Source organism: Bubalus bubalis, chromosome 1 (assembly GCF_019923935.1).
Source record: "Bubalus bubalis isolate 160015118507 breed Murrah chromosome 1, NDDB_SH_1, whole genome shotgun sequence".
Classification (NCBI taxonomy): Eukaryota; Metazoa; Chordata; class Mammalia; order Artiodactyla; family Bovidae; genus Bubalus; species Bubalus bubalis.
Window position 1 is genome coordinate 179048678 of NC_059157.1, and position 16098 is coordinate 179064775.

General features: G+C 44.9%; 1 protein-coding gene across 1 annotated transcript in view; it reads right to left on the reverse strand.

Annotated features, from left to right (window-relative positions):
• Positions 1–16098, reverse strand: part of EPHB1 (EPH receptor B1) — a 463088-nt gene that overhangs the window by 30722 nt on the left and 416268 nt on the right. The gene's annotated exons all lie outside the window — the stretch shown is intronic.

Genomic DNA, 16098 nt, shown 5'->3' on the forward strand with positions numbered 1-16098 from the left:
TTAACATAAAGGACATTCTTCCATAGTCTCCTCATTTTTTTGTCTCAGCTTTATCAGGTAGCAGAGTAGAAAATAGAGTGGTTCTAAAAACTACTAAACCAGCCACTACTTGCACTACAGAAAGGCTTTTCTGTTATTTCAACTTTTTTCTTAAGGTCTTCTTATGATGCTAATTAAGGTTTTCTGTTTAATTTTAAGAAAACTTGCCCCTCATTGCTTTATGACATGAGTATCCCAGGAAAGGCTCATATGAGAGCCATTATTCTGACACTGTTCCCCCATTAACCAACCACGTATTGAGTGAGTTTGCATTGAAGAAACAGATGCTGTAAGAGAACAGCTATATCTCCATTCCTGTTTTTTATGAGGAATCTCAGAGGAGGCGAGAACAAATGAACATTTATCAAGGATCCACTGGGTACTCTGCTGGACACTTGGTATATTTAAAACCGTTTGATTTTCACAGTCATACCTTATTAGAAGCAGGTTCTTACCCTTGTTTTATAGATTAGAAAACTAAAGTTCATGAAGTAAAAATCTCACCTGGTTTACATAATATATTAGCAGCAGATTCTGGATTTGTACTTCAGTCTCATTACCATCCAAGATTGTACTCTTTATACAACATCAGTCAGATTTTAATGCAAGGATCCCACCATTTGCATTATTAACTGAATGTAACTTTATTGGAACAGATTTTCTCCCCAAATCATGTAAAAATATTTCACTAAGATTCAGAATAATTGATTCTATGTCATCAACTTTTATAGTAATTTGTATCTTGTTACATTTTACAGGACTTTAGAAATTAAAGCACTTTCAATACAATATTTTTCCTTTGATCTCTACAATCAACAGTCATGTGATATAGACAGAGTATAATATCCTATTCCCATCTGACAAATAACAGAGCCTCAGAGAGGTAAAGTGACTTTTACCATAAGTTAATAATTTGGCCAGGACTCACCATGTGTTCTGGCTAAAAACTCAGCCTTGTTCTTATAAGTGCTGAGGGGATCACCCTTCAGAATTATCTACTCTGAAGCTCTATGCTTTGAATTGTTTGTTATTAGAGCTATTGGACCGAGTTATGCTACATGTTTTGAAATGTGATGAAAACATTGAAAAATAAAGCAAGGAAAAAATTATTTTAGTGTGTCATTGAAGATAATGATTACTGGTAGAATAATGCATATCAAAAGCCAGTACAAATAAACAACAACAAAAAAACCCCTGAATAATGGATTTCAAATGATGAGGTATTCTAATTTACTAAAATAATTTTCTAATACTGAGAACTATTGTAGAAAACCAATCATTATTTTAGAATAATAGAACCATAGCATGTGTAATAACAAGTAATTTAGGAGGAACATCAGTTCAGTTCAGTTCAGTTCAGTCGCTCAGTCACGTCCGACTCTTTGCGACCCCATGAATCACAGCACGCCAGGCCTCCCTGTCCATCACCAACTCCCGGAGTTCACTCAAACTCACATCCATCGAGTTGGTGATGCCATCCAGTCATCTCATCCTCTGTCGTCCCCTTCTCCTCCTGCCCCCAATCCCTCCCAACATCAGAGTCTTTTCCAATGAGTCAACTCTTCTCATGAGGTGGCCAAAGTACTGGAGTTTCATCTTCAGCATCATTCCCTCCAAAGAAATTCCAGGGCTGATCTCCTTTAGAATGGACTGGTTGGATCTCCTTGTAGTCCAAGGGACTCTCAAGAGTCTTCTCCAACACCACAGTTCAAAAGCATCAATAAGCTCCCTTAAAGTGATACTAAGGAACCAGCCCCTCCCCTTGCCCAGGCTTTTGCTCCCACCTTTAACCCCATTCCATTCACTCCTGTCCCAGTGTTTCCTGGCCAAATCTCTGCCCTTCTAATTTCTCTACGTAGAATATCTAACTACAAAGCCATTTCATACTATTTTATCAGTGATGTTGGTTTAAAAGCATATGAACTCACATTGCTGGGAGATGGAGGATGGAGCCTCCCTGGATTTTCTGCTTGTGCATGCTCGCTCAGTCATGTCTGACTCTTTGCAACCCCATGAACTGTGGCCTGCCAGGCTTCTCTGTACATGGGATTTCCCAGTCAAGAATACTGGAGTGGGTTGCCATTTCCTTTTCCAAGGGATCTTCCCAACCCAGGGATCAAACCTGCGTCTCCTGCACTGGCAGGAGCATTTTATTTTTTACCACTGAGCCACTGGGAGAGATCCTTCGAGTGTGCAAAATTCTCTTTCAAAGAAGTTTAAAACAACAACAAAAAAATGATGGTGCCTAAGGTCAAGGCCCCATGGCCACTCCTGGCTAAGTCATGGGCCAGAGCCCTGGGGCATGTTCTCAAAACATACATCTCTAATAGTCAAGAAGTAAAAAGATGTGTGCTGACAAGGCAAGTATCTTGTCCCATCTGGCATGGAGTACCAAGATGTGAAGCTGCTGGGTCAGGCCCAGGCAGAATTGGGCTGAGGCTTTGCATGTTAATAGAAAACTCTCAGAAGGTTAATGAATGGAAGGTCAGCCTTGCTCTTGTCACTTGGGTCACCTCCTCTCACTTCTCCCCACTGCGCAGTTCCTTGGCTAACAAGAGAAGAAAGGAACGAAGATCTGACAGGTTACTTTGAAAAGCCAGTCACTGCTGACCAAGAAAAAAAAAATATCCACCTCCAAGAAAGAAAGAGCTGGCCAGGAGGAGAGGCAAGCAGCTTGTAACTCACAAGCTGAATCCATGGGCTTTGAACATTTCTTTATGCCTTTCCCCCCCCCTTTTTATCAAACACCCAGATGGCATGCGTTCTCTAAGTGAGCAGTATTAGTAGAAGTCTCCACGGATCTTTTTACCAGAGTCTTCTTTTCCCGTTTTGTACTCTCTCACTTTCTCACAGGAAAAGGGTTTCCTTGAATGCTTTTGTGGGAGGATTAAAATAAAATCTTCCCTCTGAAATCCTCCCCACATATTCCCCCGGAGCTACAGTATATGCAGGATGAGGCAGCCAAGTGACCTGTGATCAGCTCTCTGCCTGCTCTTTCCCTTTCTCACTTTGCTCTCTCTTCCTCTCTTGCTTACACTCTGACTCACTCTTTCTTTTACCTCTGGATCTATAAACTACTCTGGAAGAGAGCTCCTTGGCTGCCTTCAGATTTTTAAATTCAGCTTTCCCAGAGGAGGTGTAATATGCTCAGCCTTGATAGGTCTAGTTTTGAGTGACTGGGGTCTTTAGAAAATCACTCTTGTTTCCATGTGCTCTCAGAGGGCTGGATGGAAGGGCCTGGTTTTCCTCTCTTGGATAAACAACTTGCCTTCTAGAGATTTGCTAGTCCCAGAGGCCTCTCTGTGAGGAGACTCTGCCCTGGGCAGGGCTCATGGATCAAGCCCTCTCAGGTCCTAAAGTGAAAGTGAAAGTGAAGTTGCTCAGTCGTGTCCGACTCTTTGCTACCCCCTGGACTGTAGCCTACCAGACTCCTCTGTCCATGGGATTCTCCAGGCAAGAGTACTGGAGTGGGTTGCCATTTCCTTCTCCAGGGGATCTTCCCGACCCAGGGATCAAACCTGCGTCTCCCTCATTCCAGGCAGACGCTTTAACCGCTGAGCCACAAGGGAAGCTAGGTCCTAAATGCCCTACCAAACTGGGAGCAAGCACCTCCCTGTCCCCAGTACCAACTTCTTTAATGACACAGAGGAGGCCTGTGTCATTAGAGGAGGCCTCTAATGAACTAGAGGGAGATTGCAAAGACTCCAGAACCTCATTCTTAAAAGGACACAGGTCATTGGATTTAGGGCCCACCGTAATCCATCCCATCTTAATTTGATTATATCTGCAAAGACCCTCTTTCCAAATAAGGTCACACTCACTGGTACTGAGGTTAGAACTTCAGTGTAACTTCTTTTGGGGAAATACAATGCAACCAATAACAGGGCCCTTCCAGGGTTAACGTGCCATGATTTTACTGGCCTGCACACCCTCTTCCCAAAGCCAGCCTGTTTATAAGTTGGGAGCACACACTACTTTCTGACCTCTCCCATTCTGATCTGTTCCCCTTTCTGGAAAATCCTCAGCCTCTGGCCCTTGTAACCTTATTCATTTACCCATCCATTCATCCATCCTTCCATCTATCCATCCTTTCATCCATCCATCCTGTTAACAGTTACTGAGTACCTTTTCTGTGCCCAGTTTTCCTGCTGAGTTTGCCTCTAACTCATCCAGAAACTTACTCCACCCCTTCTGTCATCTCAGCTGAAAGCCATCTCTCTTTTCTCTAAGCCATGGCTCCAACTTGTATTTACTAAGCATCCAATCAGCAAAGTAAGCTTATATCTTGGTGAATGATTTACAGATACTACTGTCAATCAACATATTAAATATAAATAACATTTATTCTCCTTCCCTAGCAGCGGTCCTTGGCTCTTGCAAGGAATCAATGAGCCTTGATTGACAGCTTCATTGACTTCTTGACTCACTCTTTGGGACTTCAGCTGAGAAGGTGAAATCTGGCTCTCCACCTTCTGCTGGGTGTGCTTCAATCCAGGCGCCCTCAGGTTTCAAGCCCCATTTCTGCATAGGGGCCCCCAGCCTATTCCCTGAGAGTGTGGGTCAGGGTCTCATTTACAGCTCCTCCTCTCTTCCTACCCCCAGTCCCACCCCTAGAGTACAAAGGCTGGAGCAAAGCTAAGGGGAGCTCACTTGGGTTGCTCACAGTCCTATCCCATGAAGCTGACTCACCTCTCCTCACCATTCCCGAACCATCCCTTTTGAAAGCTTTTCCTCCTGGACAGCTGATTCTCCCCCATCTGTGCTGTGCACCAGCTTTCCCAGCACTCTTCTCCCCTCCACACCCTGTCCTTGCTGGGATGGTCCTCATGGGGCCCTGGCTTCACTCTTTCCCTAATGAGCACCTTTCCACCTCTGAGTTTCAGCCCAGAAGTTCCTTCCTCAGAGTATGTAACACATGCTTGATATCTGTTTCACCATGGCACCTAACAATTGTAATTATAGCATGCAACAACTGTAATTACATGGTTAATTGCATTTGTTGTAATTGCATTTGTTGCATCTTTTTTGCTAGGAAGGAAATTCAAAGAGCTCAGAAAGCATCTGTTTTTTGCATTGCTGTATGTTGTACACAATAGGTGCTTAATATGTGTTTACTGAGAATGACTGGCGGAAGCATTGCAGGGGCCTGCGCTTTCCTACAGGTGGCTGGCCCCTCCTGCATGATGACAGGCATGATGACAGGCACACAGGGAGGAGGGCTTTGCCTGGCTGAACCCGCACATCAGGCTCAGAGCAGAGAGAAGTGCTGGCCGAGAAACCTGACCTGGGCCTTGCTCTACTCCCCAGGGTACGAGTTGGCTCAGGATCTGAAATCCCATCCTGATTCCACTCATGCTAATAATACGCTGGCCTTACTAATAATAATTATGCTGAGTCTTTTTCAAAAGGGCATTTCAGTCAGGGCCTAATATCCCTAACTGAGCATCTGGTGACAAAGTGATCCTGGGAGAGATAGCAGTGGAGCAGGGGCAGGGTTGCCGCTAGAAGAAGAGTGACGTCAGTGGCCGAGCAGGGGCTATGGAGGCAGCATTTGAATGATTCAACCCTCAGCTTAATTAATGCAACTGGGGAAAGTCCAGGGGACTGGGATTCGGTTTCATTCTGGCTGCAATTAAAGGGGTTCCCTTATTTTCTTTCCTTGTCTTTGTTCTTCTGCACTTTGCCACCCACCCCAGAGAGAACCTGTTACCCTAGTTCAATGACTGAAAGAAGAGCAAGAAATCATAATTTGAAAATGGCCTCCTGAGGGAAGCCTGGGATCAGACCAGGAGGAGAAGTATGATTTAAATGCAAACACTGCCAAGAAGGGTGAGGAGAAGTGAAACTGGACCTGAACTCACTGGACAGAGAGCCAGCGCACCTTTCTCATTAGGAAGGACTGAGTTCCCAGCCTGAACCCAAAACATTAGGCAGAGGGACAACCTTCTTAGTAGCAACTTCTGAATGAGAAACTGCAGAGTGCAGACAGAGGGGCTCTCTTCTGAAGCCTGGAAGGAGTGATTCTCTCTGAGGTAATTTTCTGCTTCTAGCATCTTTTAAGTATTAAGTATACTATATAACAAACAAAACAACAACACCAAAACAAACAAAATAACCCCCAAACAAAATAGAATGCTTTAGCAGTATCACTCACTTCTCAGTGGTAAGGAAAGGAACAGCTTAGCCCTTACCTCATGGCAGCTGGGAGGGCTTGTGTCTGCATGTGTTTGTCTCGAGGTAGCCCTGGGTGCCTGTGTGTTCCTCTGTGTCTTTGGTTGTGATAGGGTATCTACGTGTGGATATTGCACTCTATCTGTGTATGTGCCTGTCCACGTGATGTGTGTGATGCTGATGGAAGTTACTCACCACAGGCTTTAAAAAAAATTCATATATATATATATATATATATATATTCACACACACTATTGAGAAAAGAGAAAGCAAGGGAATTCCAGAAAAAAAAAAACATCTACTTCTGTTTCATTGACTGCCCTAAGCCTTTGACTATGTGGATCATAACAAACTGTGGAAACTCTTAAAGAGATGGGAATATCAGATCATCTTACCTGTTTCCTGAGAAACCTGTATACAGATCAAGAAGCAACAATTAGAACTTTATATGGAACAATGGACTGGCTCAAAAGTGAGAAAGGAGTATGACAAGGCTGTATATTGTCACCCTGTTTATTTAACTTATATGCAGCATACATCATGCGAAATGCCGGGCTGGATGAGTTACAAGCTGGAATCAAGATTGCCGGGAGAAATATCAACAACCTCAGATATGCAGATGATACCACTCTAATGACAGAAAGTGAAGAGGAACTAAAGAGCATTTAGATGAGGGTGAAAGATGAGAGTGAAAAAGCCGGATTAAAACTCAATATTAAAAAACTAAGATCATGGCATTGGGATTCCCATCACTTCATGGCAAATAGAAGGGGAAAAGGTGGAAGCAGTGAGAGATTTCCTTTTCTTGGGCTCTAAAACCGCTGTGAATGATGACTGCTGCCAAGAAATTAGAAAACGATTGCTTCTTGGAAGGAAAGCTATGACAAACCTAGACAGTGTGTTAAAAAGCAAAGACATGACTTTGCCAACAAAAGTCCATATAGTCAGAGCTATGGTCTTTCCAGTAGTCATGCACGGATGTGACAGCTGGACCCTAAAGAAGGCAGAGCACCAAAGAACTGATGCTTTCAAACTGTGGTACTGGAGAAGATGCTTGAGAGTCCCTTGGACATCAAGGAGAGCAAGCCAGTCAATCCTAAAGGAAATCAACCCTGAATACTCATTGGAAGAACTGATGCTGAAGCTGAAGCTTCAATACTTTGGCCATCTGATATGAAAAGCCAACTCAAAGGAAAAGACCCTGATCCTGGGAAAGATTGAAGGCAGAAGGAGAAGAGGGTGATATAAGATGAGATGTTTGGATAGCATCACTGACTCAGTGGATGTGAACTTGGGCAAGCTCCAGGAGATGGTGAGTGACAGGGAAGCCTGGCATGCTACTGTCCATGGGGTCGCTAGGAGTCAGGCACAACTTGGTGACTGAACAACAACAACACTATTGATACTACGGGGATCCCAGGTGGTGCTGAGTGATAAAGAACCTGCGTGCCAATGCAGAAGACATAAGAGATGTGGGTTCAATTCCTGGGTTAGGAAGATCCCCTGGAGGAGGGTATGGCAACCCACTCCAGCAGTCTTGCTTGGAGAATCCCATGGACAGAGAAGTCTGACAGGGTATGCTCCATAGGGTCATAAAGAGTCGAACACGACTGAAGTGACTTAGCATGCACATTGATACTATATATAAAATATAAACTACTAAGAACCTACTGTATAGCACAGGCAACTTTGCTCAGTGCTCTGTGGTGATTAAACAGGAAGTAAACCCAAAAGAGATGGGATATATGCATATGTATAGCTGATTAACTTACTGTACAATGGAAATTGACACAACATTGCAAAGCAACTATACTCCAACAAAAATTAATTTTTAAAAAAGTTCACAGAGGCTTCCTATCTTCACCTAGAATCCCCCTAACCATTTTTCACCCATGAGGGCTGGAGAGGCACCACTGGCTCCTGGTGAACAGAAAGTCTGGGCAGCCTGGACGGGAGACGGCTGGCTGTGCACCCAGCTTTGCCCTCAGCCCCCCGCTGGTTCAAGGACAGTGATACAGGTCTTCCACTCCTCTGGAATGTGCCCAAGCAAAGGCGGTCTCAGATTGTTTGTGGTACCCACTACCCCTATGCAGGGTGGGCTTAGGACCTGGCATGGAGAAGGGGGAGGGCCTCTAAGGCCGAGGCTCTGACCCCTCCATTGATTTTCTCTGTCGATTCCCTCTTTGAAAGTTTCCCAAGTAGGTTCCTAGAGAAAAAAAGATTCTCCATCTCAAATATGCCCCTCAGGCACCCTGGACAACTTCCCTTCCTTAAGCACTTATTGACTTAAAGAAGATGGAGGCTAAACAAGTGCAGTGTACAAAACCTCTGTGTGCTGAACTTTAGTGTCTGGCCAGTAACCATGTCAATGAAAATGATGGAGGTGTTAATTCGTGTAAGTTTGGTGCTATGGCATAGAAGAATCTTAAAGCTGAGGGTGATCATCAGTCTGTCTCCAACTCCTAAAAACCAACCTCAGGATATTCAGGACTGATTTAATCAGTTACGCTTCCCACCCCCACCCCCACCCAAAGGAGAGCTGATGAATGGGGCAGGGGTGAGGCATTCAGATCTGGGAAATGGGTTATTAGGTGGAGCAAAGTAGCAGGGTCAGATAGGGGTGCTGAGACCCGGAGGCATATGCTGGTGTGGGGCTCTGTGGTGGAGACACTCACCCTTCTCTGCCTTCTCAGACACAAGTGATGCTGGACTAAGGCAGAGGGGCTCCAGTTCCTACAAAGACATGGTGCCCGAGGGTGGCCCCAGGACCTGCATACTCCCCGGGGCTTGGGGAGAGAGGAAGAGGTCTAGGATGACTGAAAACACATTTTCTTTTCTAGTTTAATTGGACAGGGACTCAGTATCAGATTTACTCTGATTTTTGAAAAATAACTGACGTGCCTTGCAATGTAGGTTTGTGGGGAAATGTATGCTTCCTCAAACAGTTTCAATGCAGACATTCCAAAAGTGCGGTCCAGCTCTAGTGCTATCAGCATTATCTGGTCCTTGTCTGAAATGCATATTCCTATCTCAGGCCCACTGATCAGAAATTCTGAGTGCGGGACCCAGAAATCTATGCTTTCCTAGCCTTCTAGGGCATTCTGGGGCACAGGGAAGTGTGAGAACCATGGGGGCTTTTTTTTTTTTAAGATTTTTTTTTTTGATGTGGACCATTTTTAAAGTTTTTTTTATTGAATTTGTTACAATATTGCTCCTATTTTATGTTTTGGTTCTTTTGGCCATGAGGCTGCACCCCCCGCTTTGGAAGGTGAAATCTTTCAAAATTCTTCCATGTCGATCCTGTCACGAGGGCCCTCAGTTTTCCTTTTGAATATCAGCTTTTCCTGGGTTTCTGGAAGCTCTCTGTTCTACTGTTTTCTGTTTTGCAATGACTCAGAAGAGGGAACGGAGAATGCAATGGCACCCCACTCCAGTACTCTTGCCTGGAAAATCCCATGGACAGAGGAGCCTGGGAGGCTGCAGTCCATGGGGTCACGAAGGTCAGACACGACTGAGCGACTTCACTTTCACTTTTCACTTTCACGCACTGGAGAAGGAACTGGCAACCCACTCCAGTGTTCTTGCCTGGAGAATCCCAGGGACAGCAGAGCCTGGTGGGCTGCAGTCTATGGGGTCGCACAGAGTCAGACACGACTGACTGAAGTGACTTAGCAGCAGCAGTGTTAGTCGCTCAGTCAAGTCCGACTCTTTATGACCCCATGGACTGTAGCTTGCCAGGCCCCTCTATCCATGGGATTCTCCAGGCAAGAATAGTGGACTTGGTTGCCATTCCCTTCTCCAGGGGATCTTCCCAACCCAGGGATTGAACCTGAGTCTCCTGACTTGCTGGCAGATTCTTTACTGTCTGAGCCACCAGGGAAGCCAAAGCATCGTTTGAATCCAAATCTTGCAAATTTCTACCATGTTCAAAGAATCATTTTGCCACCTCAGAGTGGGAGAGAGTTCTAGAGAGATCTTTTTGCCACCTTCTCAGCCCACATTCCTGAAGACATGGGCAGCATATCATGGAATAAAGGCCAAATTTTTTGTGAAAGGAGAGGCCCTGGAGACTTCAGCAGGAATCGATAGTGGCTAGAATGGATGCTGTCTCCCGGAAACACAGTGAGGATTCAGGCTATGGCTGAGGCGATAAGTCACGGGAGTAATGGGAGAGGACAAGACAAGGGTCCTGCCTTCATGGTGACAGGTGACTGAAATTCATCACAGGGGAACAAGGGCCTCTGCAGAGCACATGTGGAGTAGGCTCAGGAAGAGCCCTGGGGCCAGGTGCTCCAGAGATGGCTTCGGGGGACAGACTGACCCTTGTCCCTCAGGGAGGGTGGACCTTCCATGTGCAGTGCCCCTGGGGGGGCACTGTGTCTGACACAGGTGGAGCAGATTCTTGAGGAAGGGGCCCAGCAGAGCCATCCCAGAGTCCATCTTCATGGAAAGCAGGGAGTGCAGCATGTGAGGGAGAGCTGGGCAGCCTAGAAGTCGGCCGGCTGATCACCTGAGAAGATGGATTCTGCTTCCTGCCAGGAAGGGCAGATGCCCAAGAAGCAGCTCTGTTTGAGGTTCACAGATGGGGACAGAGTAGGCAAGGAACGTCAGCTGACATTTGAACAGAGAAAGCCGGAAGGAGAGAGGCACAGGCAGGCTAGGACAGAAGGGAGCCTCAGAAAAGCAGAAACACCGGAAACACACTGGGAGCCAGGGCTGAGACAAGAGGGTTGAGAGGAAGGCAGAGCAAAGGGGAAGGGGCTCGGGAAGATCAGAGGCACCTTGAAGACAGAGTGCACTTCACATAAAACAGGGAGGCCTGCAGGGAGCAGCATAGAGGGAAGGCGCGGGCGGGGCCAGAGACTTTCTAGAGAGATAGCCTGGGGCTCTGAAAGATGGGAAAGTTGACACTGCTTTAGCAGAAGGAACCTGGCTGAATACTAAGAAGGGAAGATTCTGCTCACAAAGGGACCCGATGGAGGCTCTTCCTACTGATCAGAAAAGAAAGCCAGGCATGATGGAGCAGAGCTTTTGACTTACCCAGCAGAAAGCTGATACACATAGAGGGTCCGTGGAACCCTGTGAGGGCTCTGTCTACCAGTGTGGGCTAAGAAAGGGTGAAAGTCAGGTTTGTGAATTGTGTTTGTGAGCCCCAAATGCAAAGAGTTAACCAAAGATGTGGCACTTTCCCTGATATGAGTGCCTTTTTGTGCTATTAGTATGACCTGTGAAGTCAAATACTGAGTCTGGGTCTGTAACTCAAGCATGGTGTCATGGACCAAATGTACATGTCCTCCCCAAATTCATATGAATTCATGTTTATCACATATTTATCACATAACCTCCAATGTGATGGTATTTGGAGATGAGGCCTTTGGGAGGTAATTGGGTCTAGAGGAGGTCATAAGGGTGGAGACCCCATGATGGGATTAGTGTCCTTATAGGAAGAGGAAGAGAGACCAGAGCTGCTTGCTTTCTCTGTCTCTTTCTCTGCCTCTGCCTCTCTCTGCCATGTGACCATAGAGCAAGAAGGCTGCCAACTGCAAGCCGGTAAGAGGGCTCTTGTTGTCAGGAACTAAATTTGCCAGCATCTTGATCTTGGACTTCCCAGTCTCCAGTTTCTCCAAAACTGTGGGAAATGTTTAATGTGTAAGCCACCTAGTCTATGATATTTTGTTATAGCTGCTTGAGCAGACTAAGACACATGGAAATGTTATTTTGAATACCCATAACGGCATTCAGACATATACCTGCCAAAAGGAAAGTGGTGTAAATTGTACAGGTGTTAGAGCCCAGCTAAGCTCATTGTTCTGTCTCTCTGGAATGTTGGGAGCAATTCAGAACTCCTCCCTGTTTTAGTGGGCTTATTTCAATCATAAGAGCACAAAGGAGCAATTCTATCTGTTCATTATACCAGGAGCCTGATGGGAAGGAAATGCTCCTGGGGCTAGAAATAGCAATTTAAAACAGAGAAGGAAGACCTGGGGGGAAGCATGGTAGAGAATTAAGACAGAATAAGAGATGAAGGCTGAGGGCCTGATAGGAAAAACTAGAAAACTTTAATAGCTATGACTGAGGTCTTCACTTATAAAGTAACACAAGATGTATTAGAAGCTGACGATGTTTAAAAGGTCTTGAAAGAATTGCATAAATAGGGAACTTAAGATGGAGCAGAGCTGGCTGAAGGGCTATTTCATGGATCTGCTGATTAAGGGTTATTAATAAGCCGAAGGTTCCACTTTTAGTGTGGAGGAGCATGCCTCTGACAAACAGATTCTCTGCAAATTAAAACAAAATACAAGAGAAGAGAAAGGAAAGAAGAAAAAAAGAAAGAAAGGAAAACCTACCTGAAGGTTCCAGAAACTGAGCAGCACAAGGTGAGTCTTATTTTTGCAGTTTTGCCCTGGGGCAGCTGTCCACCCAGTGGCTAAAACACTAATGGAAAAAACCTACCATCTTTCTGGCTGAAGAAACCAAGGAAGGAGTCCTGGATAATCGGGGATGCTGGAGAGCTGGGGAAGGATCCCTCAACACAAGAGAACCAGGGAAATGGAATTCCAAATTCTGGGTGTAAACTTTCCTCAATTCTATGGCTGACTCCTGAACCATGCAAGCATAAGATAGACTGAAAGCCACAGGAACTGAGCTGCTACCCACTGCAGACATAACAGAGTCTGCAGGTTGAGTGTAACATGTTAACTTCCTGCTATATCAAAAACATCAATAATCTTTGGGTCAATGTTACAGAATTCAGAGTCTCTACAACACATAATAACATTCACAACACATGTAATCCAAAACTACTAGACATACAAAGAGCCAGAGAAATGTGATCCATCTTCATGGGGAAAAAGACGCCAACCCATGATGACCTAGATTTATGACAGTGGTTACTATGGCTGTGCTCAACGGGGTAAAGAAAAATATAGTTATGATGAATAAAAAAAACTCAGTGAACAATTAGAAAGTATAAAAGAAAGATTCATAACAAAGTACAAAGCTTAAAAAAAATACAATATCAGAAAAAAAAATTTCGAGGGAAATTTTCAGAAGAATGGAGATGGTAAATGAAAGAATCAATGAATTTAAAGATAGAGATGAGGAACGGAGAAGAAAACAATGGGGAAAATAATGAACAGAGCCTTAGGAACCTGTGGGACAATCTACACATTGGTAATTATAGTCCTAGAAGGAGGGAAAAGGGGAAAGGAAATAATATATGAAGGACTGTGGTTGAAAAATTCCCAAATAATAGTGAAAGACATAAATTTACAATTTAAGAAGCTTAGAGAATCTCAAAAAGATAAATTGGGGGGAAAAAAGACATGACCGTGCCCATCATAATCAAGTTAAAAACTGAAAATAATGGGAAAATCTTAAATGCAACCAGAGAAAAAGTGTGTGTGTGTATGTGTGTGTGTATATATATATATATATATATCTCCTAGGGTAACCATGAAAATTGTGAAGAAGTAGAGCTGAAAAAATGCATAGACAAATGAAAGTTAATAGCCTGCCCACCTCTGCTTAAAGATGGGGTGGTAGCAGTGATGCAGCATGGCCTGACCTCCACATTGCCCAAAGGCCCGCGGAGCCAGTTGGCAAACATAACAATTCGTTTCTGGATCTTTGGGAAGGAAAGGGGAAAGAAAGAAGGAGAAATAGGCTTTCTGGGACATCACAAATGACCTAATCTGAGTAGGGAGTCTGGCACAGTGTGGGGCCAGGGAAAGAGCCCAGGTGTCCCAAGCACTGGGTGCACAGTCTGGAGACTGGACTGAAGGACCAAAGCTACACGAACAGGCTCTGAACTGAGCAGCTCATTTGATCACTTTGGGCCTCAGATCCCTCCTCTGCAAAGCGAGGGGGAAGGATTTACAGTAAATTCTTAGTAATTGCCTCTCTAGAGGAAAGGGACAGTTGAGCATTCATGCTCCTACTTGAGTTTTGTGCATTTGTGTTGGTCACTGTTGGGCTTCTTCATGATCAGAATGAATTCCTTTGCCTTCTTTGTCCTCTCCTGAGCCAAAACACATTTACACCCCCGTTTTGATTCTTGTCTTTATGCTGATGACTCCTTAATGCACGTCTTTTTTGGACTTCTCCCTCATGATCCAAACCCATAATCAGTGGCCTATTCAGCAGCTCTACTTAGCCTACGAGCACCTAAAAGTCAAATTTTTCTAAACAAGAGTCTTTCAAAATTTTGTATCAGAATCATCCAGGAATCTATGCCTCTGTACTCCTTATTAACTCCAGGTAAACCTGATACCGGAGAAGGCAATGGCAACCCACTCCAGTACTCTTGCCTGGAAAATCCCATGGACGGAAGAGCCTGGTAGGCTGCAGTCCATGGGGTCGCTAAGAGTCGGACACGACTGAGCAACTTCACTTTCACTTTCCACTTTCATGCATTGGAGAAGGAAATGGCAACCCACTCCAGTGTTCTTGCCTGGAGAATCCCATGGACGGAGAAGCCTGGTAGGCTGCAGTCCATGGGGTCACACAGAGTCGGACAGGACTGAAGAGATGCAGCAACAGCAACAACCTGATACCCACCAAAATTTGAGCAATACTTATTTAAATGAAACCCACAATTCATTCAAAACCTGCTATTTCTCTAACCGGTTCCTTTCCAGCATCTCCATTCAATCAGAGAATGGCATCACCATCCACCCAGAGGCACAGTCCAAGATGCCAAGTGTCATCCTTGGACCTCTGTCACCCTCTCACCCAAGTATCACCCACTACCAAGTCTTTCCCATGTTTCTCTCCTGATTCCTCTGGGTTTCATTCATCCCCACTGCCCTTGGCCTCCTAACACACATTGCTTCCACTTTTGCCGTCTGTCCTCCACATTTGAGTCATGGTATGCAGGTCAGGAAGCAACAGTTAGAACTGGACATGGAAAAACAGACTGGTTCCAAATAGGAAAAGGAGTACGTCAAGGCTGTATATTGTCACCCTACTTATTTAACTTATATGCAGAGTACATCATGAGAAACACTGGGCTGGAGGAAGCACAAGCTGGAATCAAGATTGCCGGGAGAAATATCAATAACCACAGATGTGCAGATGACATTACCCTTATGGCAGAAAGTGAAGAGGAACTAAAATGCCTCTTGATGAAAGTGAAAGTGGAGAGTGAAAAAGTTGGCTTAAAGCTCAACATTCAGAAAATGAAGATCGTGGCATCTGGTCCCATCACTTCATGGGAAATAGATGGGGAAACAGTGGAAACTGTGTCAGACTTTATTTTTTTGGGTTCCAAAATCACTGCAGATGGTGACTGCAGCCATGAAATTAAAAGACGCTTACTCCTTGGAAGGAAAGTTATGTCCAACCTAGATAGCATATTCAAAAGCAGAGACATTACTTTGCCAACAAAGGTTCGTCTAGTCAAGGCTATGGTTTTTCCTGTGGTCATGTATGGATGTGAGAGTTGGACTGTGAAGAAAGCTGAGAGCCAAGGAATTGATGCTTTTGAATTGTGGTGTTGGAGAAGACTCCTGAGAGTCCCTTGGACTGCAAGGAGATCCAACCAGTCCATTCTGAAGGAGATCAGCCCTGGGATTTCTTTGGAAGGACTGATGCTAAAGCTGAAACTCCAATACTTTGGCCACCTCATGCGAAGAGTTGACTCATTGGAAAAGACTCTGATGCTGGGAGGGATTGGGGGCAGGAGGAGAAGGGGACGACAGAGGCTGAGATGGCTGGATGGCATCACTGACTCGATGGACGTGAGCCTGAGTGAACTCCAGGAGCTGGTGATGGACAGGGAAGCCTGGTGTGCTGCGATTCATGGGGTCGCAAAGAGTCGGACACGACTGAGCGACTGAACTGAACTGAAATGTTTTTTAACAATATTTTATTTTGAAACAAGTTTCA